General features: G+C 30.9%; 1 non-coding gene across 1 annotated transcript; it reads left to right on the forward strand.

Annotated features, from left to right (window-relative positions):
- The first annotated feature begins 10,513 nt into the window (after positions 1-10,513).
- LOC112534731 lies at positions 10,514-10,621 on the forward strand. The gene has a single exon (XR_003078996.1). It is a non-coding gene; the product is annotated as a small nucleolar RNA R71 (small nucleolar RNA).
- The last annotated feature ends 1,995 nt before the right edge of the window (positions 10,622-12,616 follow it).

The following is a 12,616-nucleotide window of genomic DNA, read 5'->3' on the forward strand; positions in this document are numbered from 1 at the left end:
TTAACAAAGTGGAGGCTTAATCCTCGATACCACCATTTTATCAATCCGAATCAAGGAGCTTAATCATCTCCACTAAAAATGCATATTCTAAATAAGATGGGAATTGCTTAAGCTTTAATGCTGGTGGGAATTTAATAGGAGGATTTGTTCTTTCTTTCTTGGGCATCTCAATAGCTTCAAATGCCCATTTCTTTATTGATTTCCTAGTCTCTAGATAGGCTAATTGCTCAATAATTTCTGATGTTCCTTATTTTTTCTATTTCTACACAAGACACAACTCTAGAGGATCTTTAGCAACAATAGATGAAATAAAATTGAAAGTTTCATGCTCTATCATATTATCACTAAAATCCATATCATCAAGTGCAAGTGAGTGTTTTATGGCTTTGGGGGTTTAAAAAATTACTTGGTCATCCCCTACCCTAAGTATTTGCTTACCATCATGAACATCAACAATGGTTTTAGCTGTAGCAAGAAAGGGTCTACCAATCATAAGGGAAACATCAATATCCTTATCCATACCCATGATCACAAAATCCATAGGAAAAATAAACTCTTGAACTTTTATCAACACATCCTATATGATACCCCTAGGGTATACAACAAATTTTTTAGCTAACTGAATACTCATGAGTGTTGGTTTAAGTTCTCATAGTCCTAGTTTCTTAAATAACACTAGTGCTAGCCCCTAAATCAGCCAATGCATTATCAACATTTATATTACTAATAAAGCAAGGAATAGTAAAACTCTCTCGGTCTTTTAGCTTCTTTGGTAATCATCTCTGACTGATCGCCGAGCTCTTCTCTGACACTTGCACCATTAGCACTTCCTCAAGCTTCCTCTTGTTAGAGAGGAGTTCCTTTAAGAACTTTGCATAATTGGGCATCTGCATTAAAGCTTCCATAAAAGGTATGTTAATTTGCAATTGTCTAAAAAGTTCAAGAAATTTACCAAATTGTGTATCTAATTTTTCTTTCTTAGAAAGTTCTATACAATTTTTATGAAGATCACTTTTTAATTTGGACCTGTAAGATCATGAAAAAATGCATTAAATCCAATCGATCAAATCTGTGTAATGCTGAAATTCACCTGTTTCTCTGACATGGGAAGCCATGCGGCCGTGTGGGCTTCATGTAATCTACCATTTCTTACAACTCACACGAGAAGGCCACACGACCTTGAACTTTGGATAAATATGCCTTTCCTTTGCCCGATTCTCATACTTTTCGATTTCATTTAACTCCTTGACATGTAATATCCTTAAAGTGCCTAAAAGGACTGAAAATCAAGCTTGAAAAACCAAATCAAGCTCAATTAAAGGTAAAATTAATATAGAATAAAGCTTAAAAGTATGTACCTTTAGCACTTATCAAATTTCCCCATACTTGAGCAATTACTTGTCTTCAAGAAAATTGAATAGAATCAAAAATAAAGAAATGACAAACTCTCTCTCCAACAAATAGATATCAAATAATATCAAGGTTAATCATTCATATCATCACAATCTAGAATCGTTAGCCAATAATCGATCCTTAAATAAAATACTAATATCTAGGGCAATCTCATATTATGAAGTAAAGAAAATTAAAAACTTTACATCTAAAGATAGAAAAATTAGCATTCTTTCCAAACAACTTAAAATTTTGAAGAAAATAGAGATAAAGATTTTTTCTCTAAGCACAAAAAAAATTCTCATGAAGTGTAATTACTTGTGTCTCTTTTTTTTTTAAAGATCTACACATATTCAAAATTGTCATTCTAGCCTTTTGACGTGAGTGTACATATTGGTGATGCCAACTCCAGTTACTCAACTAGAGTCAGAAATCCAAATAACTACTCATATTCTCAGGTTTCTTCAATTTATTCTTTTCATTTTGAACCTTTTTGAGAATAGCAAAACAGAGTGAAAAACTCTTAGCACTATATATTTCTTTTACATTCATTTTTTTATATCTCAAAAGAATAAAATAGTACAAAGAGGTATTGGATGTGTCTACTTGAATAAATTAAGAGAAATTTGAAAATTTAATGCTCATAAACATAACTAAAGTTTTAAGATATAAAAATAATGCAAAACCCTGAATCAAAAACCTTAACATGGATATCAAGTTCAATTCACAATTCAAAGCCAAATTAACTAAATTGCAATTCAATAAGCAACTAATCAAATTCATTATTTTGAATCTATAAATTCGAGAGAGAGAAAACCACAACAAGTAATTAATTAAACTCAATAAACTTATAGGAAATCAATCAAAAATAGGCAAAAGACAATAAAAACCCTCCCCTCATACTTAATCAACACATTGCCCCTAATGTGTTTGGCATATAACATACAATAAAATAAAAGGAGGAAGAAACTTGCCCGAACCAAATGATTTCTGTTTTTTTTTTCTGAATCTAAAATTCATTCCAGTTCACGAGTCATCTGTTATCTATCGAACAACTAAGAACAAAATTAAATATTATAGCATATACAGTCATCTAATAATAATAATAAAAAACACCAAAAACAGAAAATCGTAAATATCCTAATTAAATACAATCATCCAAAAATAAAATATAAATATAAAAATAAAGCAAAATAAATACGAGCTCAAATGTCAGAGCCAATCAACTTGTCTATTTCTCTCTTTAGATGTATGTAATCCTCCGTGTCATGCTCATGACCATTATAGAACTTACCAAACTTATTTTTGTCCTTGGTCTCTATAGTTTTCTCTCTCATCGAGTTAGGATATCTAATATCTCCATTCCCTTCTTCTTCTAAACCCACATCAAATATATTGGTCCTTAATGTGTTTAGAGGAACATAGTCTTTCATATCACTTCTGAAGTCGTTTTTCCTTCTATCATCCTCGTATCCTTTTTTAGGATAACTAGGTCTTCCTCTCAATGATCAGTCCTCTTTCCAACTCAGCAATTCTCATCCAACCTAATGAAGCTATGAGCTTGGTCCATCAACACGATATATGACTTTGATGGATTTATTTTCAATGAGTCTTTGAACAAGTTCATACATGCCTTTTTGTTCATCACATCTATTAAAATATCTTGATTAAGTTTTTCCACCTAAACAGCTTCTTTGTTATATCTTTCAATAAATCCTTTAATCTTTCATCTCTCTTCTAGATACACTTCTTCAGATCACTAGACCTCTTTTTAGGAAGGATACTAGTGATGAACCGAGCTTTAAAAGGTTCAATAAGCATTAGAAAGTCATATATTTAGCCATCAGGTAAGTTCTGATACCATCCGGTAAATTCGGATTGGATCTGACATATTATGTAAACCCATCTTAATGTTGAAGTTATTGATGTGACATTAGGGATCTCTAAGACCATCATAGATGTTCAAAGGCAGCAATCTTAGCTTTTCAGAAAAGTGCTTTGCTAAAATGCTCGAACACTAAGAAATTCTTTGGAGAGAACCTCATCTCTCATTATTCTCCCAGTTTAGTACTTCTTTAAAGCGTTTGATATCCTTTTGTTGATTGTGTCTTCAATTCAAGCTAAATCATGAGTTTGAGAACTAGAACTCTCTTCTTTGGCATTTTTAGTTCAACTATTTCTTTTTCGAGATAGATTATTCTATATCTAAGTATTTTTCTATCTCGGTATTTGTATTGTTGATGGCTGACTCGATGGTCTGATTAGTCATAGTAGGAGCCTTACTGGTACTAACAGGTATGGCCTGCCTTGTAAGTGTTTGAGCTAGTTTATTCTCATAATGCTTTTTTATCTCGTCCACTTGTCAATTATAATTGGTGACAATGTCTTCTAGCATTGGCTGCCAAGAACTCTGGGGAAGTCCCAAAGGTCAACTTTGTGAAATCGTCAGAGTAGAGTGAAACATGCATTAGGATAAAGGCGTTAGAGGTCTTTGTACTATCTCATGTAAACCTCTTTAAGTGTAATTTTTATTGAAAATCTGTTCTAGATTAAAATCATTGGGAAATAGATTTCTTCTTTAGGGCTGAGATGATGTTGGTCCAATTAGTGGAGGAGGATCAACTCAGGGTGGATCAACTCAGGGTGGATCAATCTGGGGAGGGTCAACTTGAGAAGGATTAATCCCAAGAGTATTAATTTGGGGTGGAGTAATAGGTCTAGTTCTTGGAGGAAAAAGATCTTCATTCTAATTCTGATTGGATGTTACTTAGCTTCGTTTTGATTAGGTAGGAGAAAAGGATTTTTTACTTAACTTTTTCTACAGACGAAGCCAATTGATAACTTGGCCATAGAACTTAGTTATCAATAAAGATTTTAAGGTTTGGCTCGAGCTACGGAGTACCTACAATAAAGGTTAGAAAGCGCTAGACAGGGTTGTTTGGCCACTCACTCTAATGGCTAAATCAGTAGAGATTTTAGATTGTAAAGTGCGTATTGATTATAAAAGAATGAATATACCTGACATGTTGTACCACAAGTCCTTATATAAGGATTGAAAGTCTTCTAGTCCTATAAGGAATAAGAAGTAAGGTCCCCAAATCCTATTAGGATTAGCCTTCTTGGTAATACAGCATAATCTTAAGTCGAGTTGGGTTACTCAATTAGAGTTTAACTATGATAAGGTCTTCAAGACTTTTATTGTACTTGGATTTGGACTTAGTCAATCCTGCATTTCTCGACTATGACAACTCCACATATGATGTTGGGTTATCACATGGTAACTAATAATAAATAAAATAATGTATGTATGAATTTAGAAAAAAACATAATGATTAATTGTTGCATTATGTTATATGTATATTACATGTGTATATGATAAGTGATGTGCTTAAGTTAGTACTCACAAGTGCACAAACCATTCTCATAGTAAGGATAAGTTCACAATGAGGTCGATCTTTCAAGGAACTATGAGGCAACTTATTATAAAAACTAATTATCAATACAAAATAATAAAAGTAAATCTAAATACTCTAAATCAGTATATTTAGAGAATAATATTCATAAAGTAAAAGTGACCAAATAATAAATAAATATGCAATGCAAATGCTTATGATTTAAACTATATGCTAAAAAACAGTATTTAGCATGGCCATTTACTTATTTATCCCTTTACTTTACTTTAAGCCTAGATCTAATGAATGAGATGATGATGTGTCTTTTCCTTTAGTCACTCAAACTAGTGATGCAACTAAAGTTTCTTATACCTATACAGATTGAAGCAAAGTTGGTATCTCTAATACATTCAGCCTAAATATGTTCATAACAATTACTATTGGTAAATTAATATGATGGTTAACTAGCAATAATGACTAAAACTAATAAAGATATAAAGGTAAAAAAATAATTTATCAAATAAATAAATAATAAGGTTCATAAAAAAGCAAAAAGGCTAAACTAAACACTTATGAAAACTAGCCTAACATATTCAACCCAATGATCATGGTATTAAATAGAAAGACATAAAGTAAATGCTCCTTCTAAATCTAGAATTTTTTTAAGTTGAAAGATGATTGGTCATCACTCTTCACTTCTTGAAAAGCTCCTTAGATATTAAATAGAGTAATGAAAACTAAAGTATTTATGGAAAAACTGTAGAGAAAATAATGGTGGCAGATGTAGAGAGCAGATAGGAGAAATCACTCCTCCTCCTCCTTTAGAATTAGACTTGCAAAGATATATATAGAGAAGAGTCATCCTCTAAGTAAGTCTCCCTAGAGATAAGTATACCAATATAAATTTATCTAATAGATAAGAGTATAAATATTCTTATCTTTACCAAATACTATCCTATAAATAACTCTTAATATAAATTGTAATAATTATATAAAATGACTAAAATGTCCCCCTTGGGTCTTGTAATTTTTAGCTAGACCTTGCAAATTGCAATAAATGCATCTTAATCTTGTGTCTTGACACGAACATGTTAAATTAAGCTCATTTTTTAGTATTTAGCTTCATATTTTTCTCTCTTAGCTAATATTATCTGAAAATAGACAATTAAGCTTAAGTGAAGTAAAAGCATATATTTTTACTATATTATGTATAGAAAACATACTATTAAAACACTAAAACATCCTAAATATATCTACATAATTTGGACCTATTAAATACCCCCATACTTAGACCTTTACTTGTCCTCAAGTAGATATTAACTTAAAAATTAACCTTTGCAAAAACATTAAAGAACATTCATACTCAGCTTAAAGATATTACTCAAAAGAATCTCACTAATGCAAAGATCATGCCAATCTAAGAAAAACTTGAGTCATCAAGATTTTCTTTAAAAATATAAACTCAATCATTGTTAACAAAAATTCAAGTATCCAATCCTTTACACATGTTTCACAATAAATAGTCTAACTCATCTTCAAAGGATACAACTATGATGTATAATCCAAATTATCATAACCTTATTAAAAAAAAGGCAAAACCTTCATTTACAAACTAGAAATCAATAGACATTTTTATATTTTTTATATCACTTGCTTTTCAAGCTCTTATACTTTTTTTTCTTTTCTTTACACTCTTGGATTTTAATTTGATACTTGAGAAATTTCTTTCTTTCTTCAGATATTATGCCTTTTTATGCAAATACAAACATGGGTGATGAATGCACTTGGTTACTCAACAAAACATACATTAAGATGCTTTGCATACTCATACTATCAATTGTCTTTTTACGCAAAAATTAACATTGGTCATGGAGATCCCGGTTACTAAGCAACTAAAATTAGCGGAGTAGAATTATTAAACTTAAAGCTTTTAGTTGCCCATATCATATCTCACAAACTTAGATAAGCTCAATTAATAATAAGAAAATAATAATCTAAATTATACACTTCTGATTATAAGAAAATAATACTTATCATGTCCATATACAAAAGAATGGCTACTTGATTATTTAAGTGCAAATAACTCATGAGTTCACATATACATATTAAATAGTAACTCAATAGTACAAGAAACTTGGCATAATAGCTTTCTTTCATTGACCCTTATAAAGAATAATAACTAAAAGTTGAGTAGAAAAATTTAAGATTTTGCAAAAATTAACCAAAGTTGCTAATTCTCATGGCATATAAAATATAATTGAACCAATATTCTATTTTCCTCCCCACACTTAAATTTGACATTGTCTGCAATGTCATTGTATACATAAATTTAAAGAACAAGAAGGGAAGGAAAAAGATAGAACACTCCCCTGGATTTTAGCAATCCATAGAAAGTCATGAACTTGAATTCCAATTTCCATTGATCCAACCTTAGAAGCACATTTTAACACACATCGTGAAAAAAGAAATAGAAAGAAAGAAAATAATTTAAGTTAGTTACATCAATAATAATAAAAAATAATAAAAAATAGTCTTAAAAAAACTATAAAGATTAAAATCTAAAGAAACTAAAAAGAAATATTAAAATAGCTAAATATAAATCCTAGAAAAAATTCTGAATAAGTCCTAAATCAATGACATGACCATGTATGTTTAGGAGATGGTTATATGTTTTAAAGATAAAGAGAAAATGAGATGTTATATTTGGTGGTTTAGATTTTAAGAATGGTATTTTAACTTAAAAAGTACTTAATTTTTATATATGTGTCAATTATCCTTTATTTTTACAATTAAAATATTGAATTTATATCAAAATTGGCCAAAGAAGAGTTAGAGTCGCATCTTCATCGACCTGGCAGGAGTGCCGTGACCTAGCGGCTCATCATGGCAGTAGTATCTAGTCTCCTAGTGGAGTTTTTCGCTAGCTGGTGGGAGGACCGCGACTTGGCATGAGGGCCGCGACTAGCGGAAGAGCTGCGACTGGCGAGAGGCATCATCCTTTTTCCTCGCGTCTGTTGCACTCGCGACTTCCCCACGAGCTCGCTGATGGCTTGTGTCGAGTGGCCCGCGACCTCGCAACTGCTCTGTGACCTCGCGACTGGCGTGCAGTCCCTCATTTGTTGCCTTGCGTCTTCCTTGCTCATAAGTGTTGCTGCACCTTGTGTTGGTGTTCGAGCGGCCCGCGCCTCGCAACTGCTCTGTGGCTCGTGGAGGATGCACGCCCCTCCTACCTTGTTGTGTCTGGCCTGCTTACGGCACCTTCCGCAGCTCGTGGCTCCTGCTGCTGCTGACTGCTGCTACAGGCCCATGACCTTCTTGTCGTGCCTCTGCTATGGGCAGGTGCGAGTTTTTGCTGTCACAACGTGGCTTGCTCCAAAAATATATATATATATATATATATATATATTTTAAGTACATTTTTAATGATTTTTTAATTAACTTATATACCTTCAAAGGGTCTTAAACTCATCATAATATATATAATTAAGTACCACTTAAAAAAATTAAAAATAAAAATATACTTAGAAGGACTAAAATTTAAATGACTTGACAATTTTAACTAAAATTAGACTTTATTAATAATTTAAAAAAGAACAAAATTTAACCAACAAAAAGTCTAAAGCTAACTAAGATAACTAACCAAAATTAACTTATTTCTTAACTAATGATGAGCATATTAAGAAAGAACTAGCTCCTAATCTTATAAGGAAATAAAACATACCTAGAGTTAAATAACTCCCGATTAATATTTCTTAATAATCAATGAATATTCAATACATTTAGCACACAATATTCATATAATAACATAAGACCAATTAAACATGAAAACATATTATTAAAAATAAATTGACATGTTACCACATAGAGAAATATTGCTTTTTGAAAATCAAAGAAGATAGGAATGCTAATATTTCATTTATAGGCCTACAAAATAAACATAAAACACTAAATTAAAAATAAAAGAGAATAAAAATAAAAATAACTTAAAAGTATAAAAATAAAATACAATTACTAAGTTTATTGTCTATAGCTAGACATTCCTGATTATGCTTATGGTGGGCGTTCATCTACACACTCCGCCTCTTGGTCATAAGCCATTTCTTTCAAGTATGACTTTATACTTTTAATGCGAATATCTAAAATGTCACGAAAGCTTTTATCAATTAAGAATAGAATATCATCATATAATTGTTCCTAAACAAGAGAATCTAAATAATTCTATGAACACTTATCAATAGTAGATTTAGGAGATAAAGTTAGAGAATCAAATACTTTAAATTCCATAGTTTCTCCTAAAACTTTTAATGGTAAGTTTTCCATTATGCACATTAATCATAGTTCTAGTAGTTATCATGAAAGGTTTACCAAGGAGTATAGTTTGCTCCTTATCCTTTGTTGGTGTCAAGCACTACAAAATCAACAGAAATTATTAACTTACCTACTTGTACTAGCAAGTCTTCCACTATACTTTTAGGATATTTGATTGATCTATCAACCAATTGAAGAGACATAGTGGTAGACTTCATCTCTCCAATGCCAAGTTGTTCATACATCGAATAAGGCATTAAGTTGATGCTTGCTCCCAAATCTAACATGCGTTTTGTAACCTTTTTGTCAACTATTGTAATATCAATGGTGAAGCTATCAGGATCCTTCATCTTAAGAGGCAATTGATGTTGAAATATTGCACTTGCTACTTGTACTTTTTATTGTTCGCATATCGCCTTTTATTGATGTTCAACTCTTTAAATAACTTTGCATAAGCTGGCTTATTCCTGATAACATCTAATAAAGGTAAATTAATGTTAACTTTAGAAAGCATCTCAATATTTTCAAAAAACTATTTTTTTCAATTGGTTGGGAAAAGGAATAGGTGGTCTATAAGGCTGAGCCGCCTTATGGAATTCGGGTTTAGAAATGCTTCCTTTTATTTCTTCTCAAGCCTAAGATTAGGCTCTACTTTTTTTTTCTTTTCTTTCCTTTCTTCCCAAGCCTAAGATTTATCCCATTTGAGGTTCTACACAGTTCATTGAAGTCTCAATGGAATCTGTCTTATTCTCATTCCTCTCCATCCTATCATGAGAAGCCATCATAAATGATTGAAGTGTTTCTTCCAAACTTGGATTTCTTTGCTCATTAGATTGAAAAGTTATTCTTGATCTTCAAAGAAATGATTGGAGTTCTTTTGAAATTGAGAATATTGGTCTTGATAATGAGGTTGATTTGGGTTTCTCAATAATTTTGGTGGGTTTTGATCATTGTATTTTTAAGAAAAATTTGGATGGTTTCTTCAACCTGAGTTATATGTGTTGGAATAAGGATCATTCATAGGATGCATAGGTTGGTAAGAATCTATCAAATTTACTTTGTTATACATATTTCCTCTATAATTATTAAAAATGAACAAACATTAGCACCATGACCATAAATGCCACAAATACCACATACCTTATTGCTTAGTGTGTTTTTTTTATTAAAGCAAGCATCTTAACTTGCTTAGTCAATTCAGCCAATTGCATGGTCATCTCACTACTAGCTACTACTTCATTTACTTCTATTCTTTTTGTCCTCACACTCTTTTGTTGAGAATTGACTCCTAACATCTCAAAGATATCATAAACCTCATCAGTTGTCCTTTCTAACATAGGACCCCCAGCTGCATTATTAACCATACATTTAGATTATTGTGTTAACTCATCACAAAATCATTACTTGGTTATTGGAAGTGGGTATCTATGGTGTGGGTATTGCAATAAAAATGATTTGAAACGATCTCATACTTCATGAAAGGACTTAGTATCCTTTTGATCAAAATTAAAAATTTCAGCTCTTAATTCTTTGGTCTTTTGATGTGAGTAAAACCTACTCATAAACTTTTAATAAATTTCATTCCAAGTTCTCAAAGAATTAGGAGGCAAGGTCATGAACCAAACCCTTGCTCTTTTTTTCAATGAATAAGGGAAACACTTCATTCTCAATTAATTCTCCTTAAGTCCAAATAATGGGAAAGTATGAACTATAACATAAAATTCTCTAATTAATGTTAATGCATCCTAATTAGGTATACCATAAAATGAAGGAAGCATATTAAAATAGATGTTCTTAAGTTCATAATTCCTAGATACATCACCTAGAACTATATATGAAGTACTATTACTAATTGTAGGCCGTGTATAATCTTTCATAGCCATTCGCCTTTCAACTTCTACTTATGTTGGTGGGTTTGCTATGATCTCGATTTCTTCTTTGATTCATCTTCTAGTTTTTCCAGCTTTGCATGCAAAACAAAAGAAAATTTCAAATTTAAACAAAAATTTAAATAAATTTTAAAAACACAAAACAAACAAATAAACAAACACAATTCAATTTTGATAATCAATCAATATAATAAAATTTGAACACCGTTCCTCGGCAATGACGTCAAAAACTTGGTATGTCTAAGTTAGTACTCACAAATGCACGAACTGTTCCTATAGTAAGGGTAAATTCACCACGAGGTCGATCTCTCAAGGAAATATGAGGCCACTTACTATAAAGACTAATTATCAATACAAAACAATAAAAGTAAATCTAAACACTCTAAATCAGTATTTTTAATATTCATAAAGTAAAGTAGCCAAACAATAAATAAATATGCAATGCAAATGCTTATAATTTAAATTATATGCTAAAAAACAATATGTAGCCTAGCCATTTACTTAGTAATCTCTTTGTTTTACTTTAAGCCTAGATCTAATGAATGAGACCGTGATGTGCCTTTTCCTTTAGTCATTCAAACTAATGATGCAACTAAAGTTTCTTATACCTACATAGATTGAAGCAAAGTTGGTGTCTTTAATACATTCAACCTAAATATGATGGTTAACTAACAATAATAACTGAAACTAATAAAGATATAAAGGTAAGGAAATCATTCATCAAATAAATAAATAAATAACAATGTTCATACAAAAGTAAAAAGGTTAAACTAACCACTTATGAAAACTAGCCTAATATATTTAACCCAATGATCATGGTATTAAATAGAAAGACATAAAACAATAAAGTAAAAGCTCTCTCTAGATCTAGAATTTTTTTAAATAGGAAGATGATTGGTCCTCACTTTCCACTTCTTGAAAAGCTCCTTAAATCTTAAAAAGAGTAATGAGAACTAAACTAAAGTGTTTATAGAAAAACTGTAGAGAAAATAATGATGGACAGATATAGAGAGCCTATAGGAGAAAACTCTCATCCTCCTCTAGAAGTAGGTTTGTAGAGATATATATAGAGAATAGTCATCCTTTAAGTAAGTCTCCCTGGAGATAAGTATACCAATATAAATCTATCTAATAGATAAGACTATAAGTATCATTATCTTCACCAAATACTATCCCATAAATAATTTTTAATATAAATCGTAATAATTATATAAAATGACTAAAATATCCTCTATCGTTGTAATTTTTAGCTGGGCCTTACAAATCGTAGTCCATGCATCTTAATCTTGGGTCTTAACACGAACATATTCAATTAAGCTCTTTTTGAGTATTTAGCTACATTTTTTCCTCTCATGGCTAATATTATTTGAAAATAGATAATTAAGCTTAAGTGAGGTAAAAACACATATTTTCACCATATTATGTATAGAAAACATACTATTAAAGCACTAAAACATCCTAAATATATAAACATAATTTGGACCTATCAATAAGCATTCATATGAATTCCACATATGAATCTGATCCTATTAATTATTCTTTGTTCTATATTGCACAGTTCAAACTTTGTCTTCATCCATATTTTGTCTTCATCCATATAGAACTTTGTGAAAGCTTGACAATAAATTCGAATGT

The sequence above is a fragment of the Ricinus communis genome, chromosome 3 (genome assembly GCF_019578655.1).
Source record: "Ricinus communis isolate WT05 ecotype wild-type chromosome 3, ASM1957865v1, whole genome shotgun sequence".
Lineage (NCBI taxonomy): Eukaryota > Viridiplantae > Streptophyta > Magnoliopsida > Malpighiales > Euphorbiaceae > Ricinus > Ricinus communis.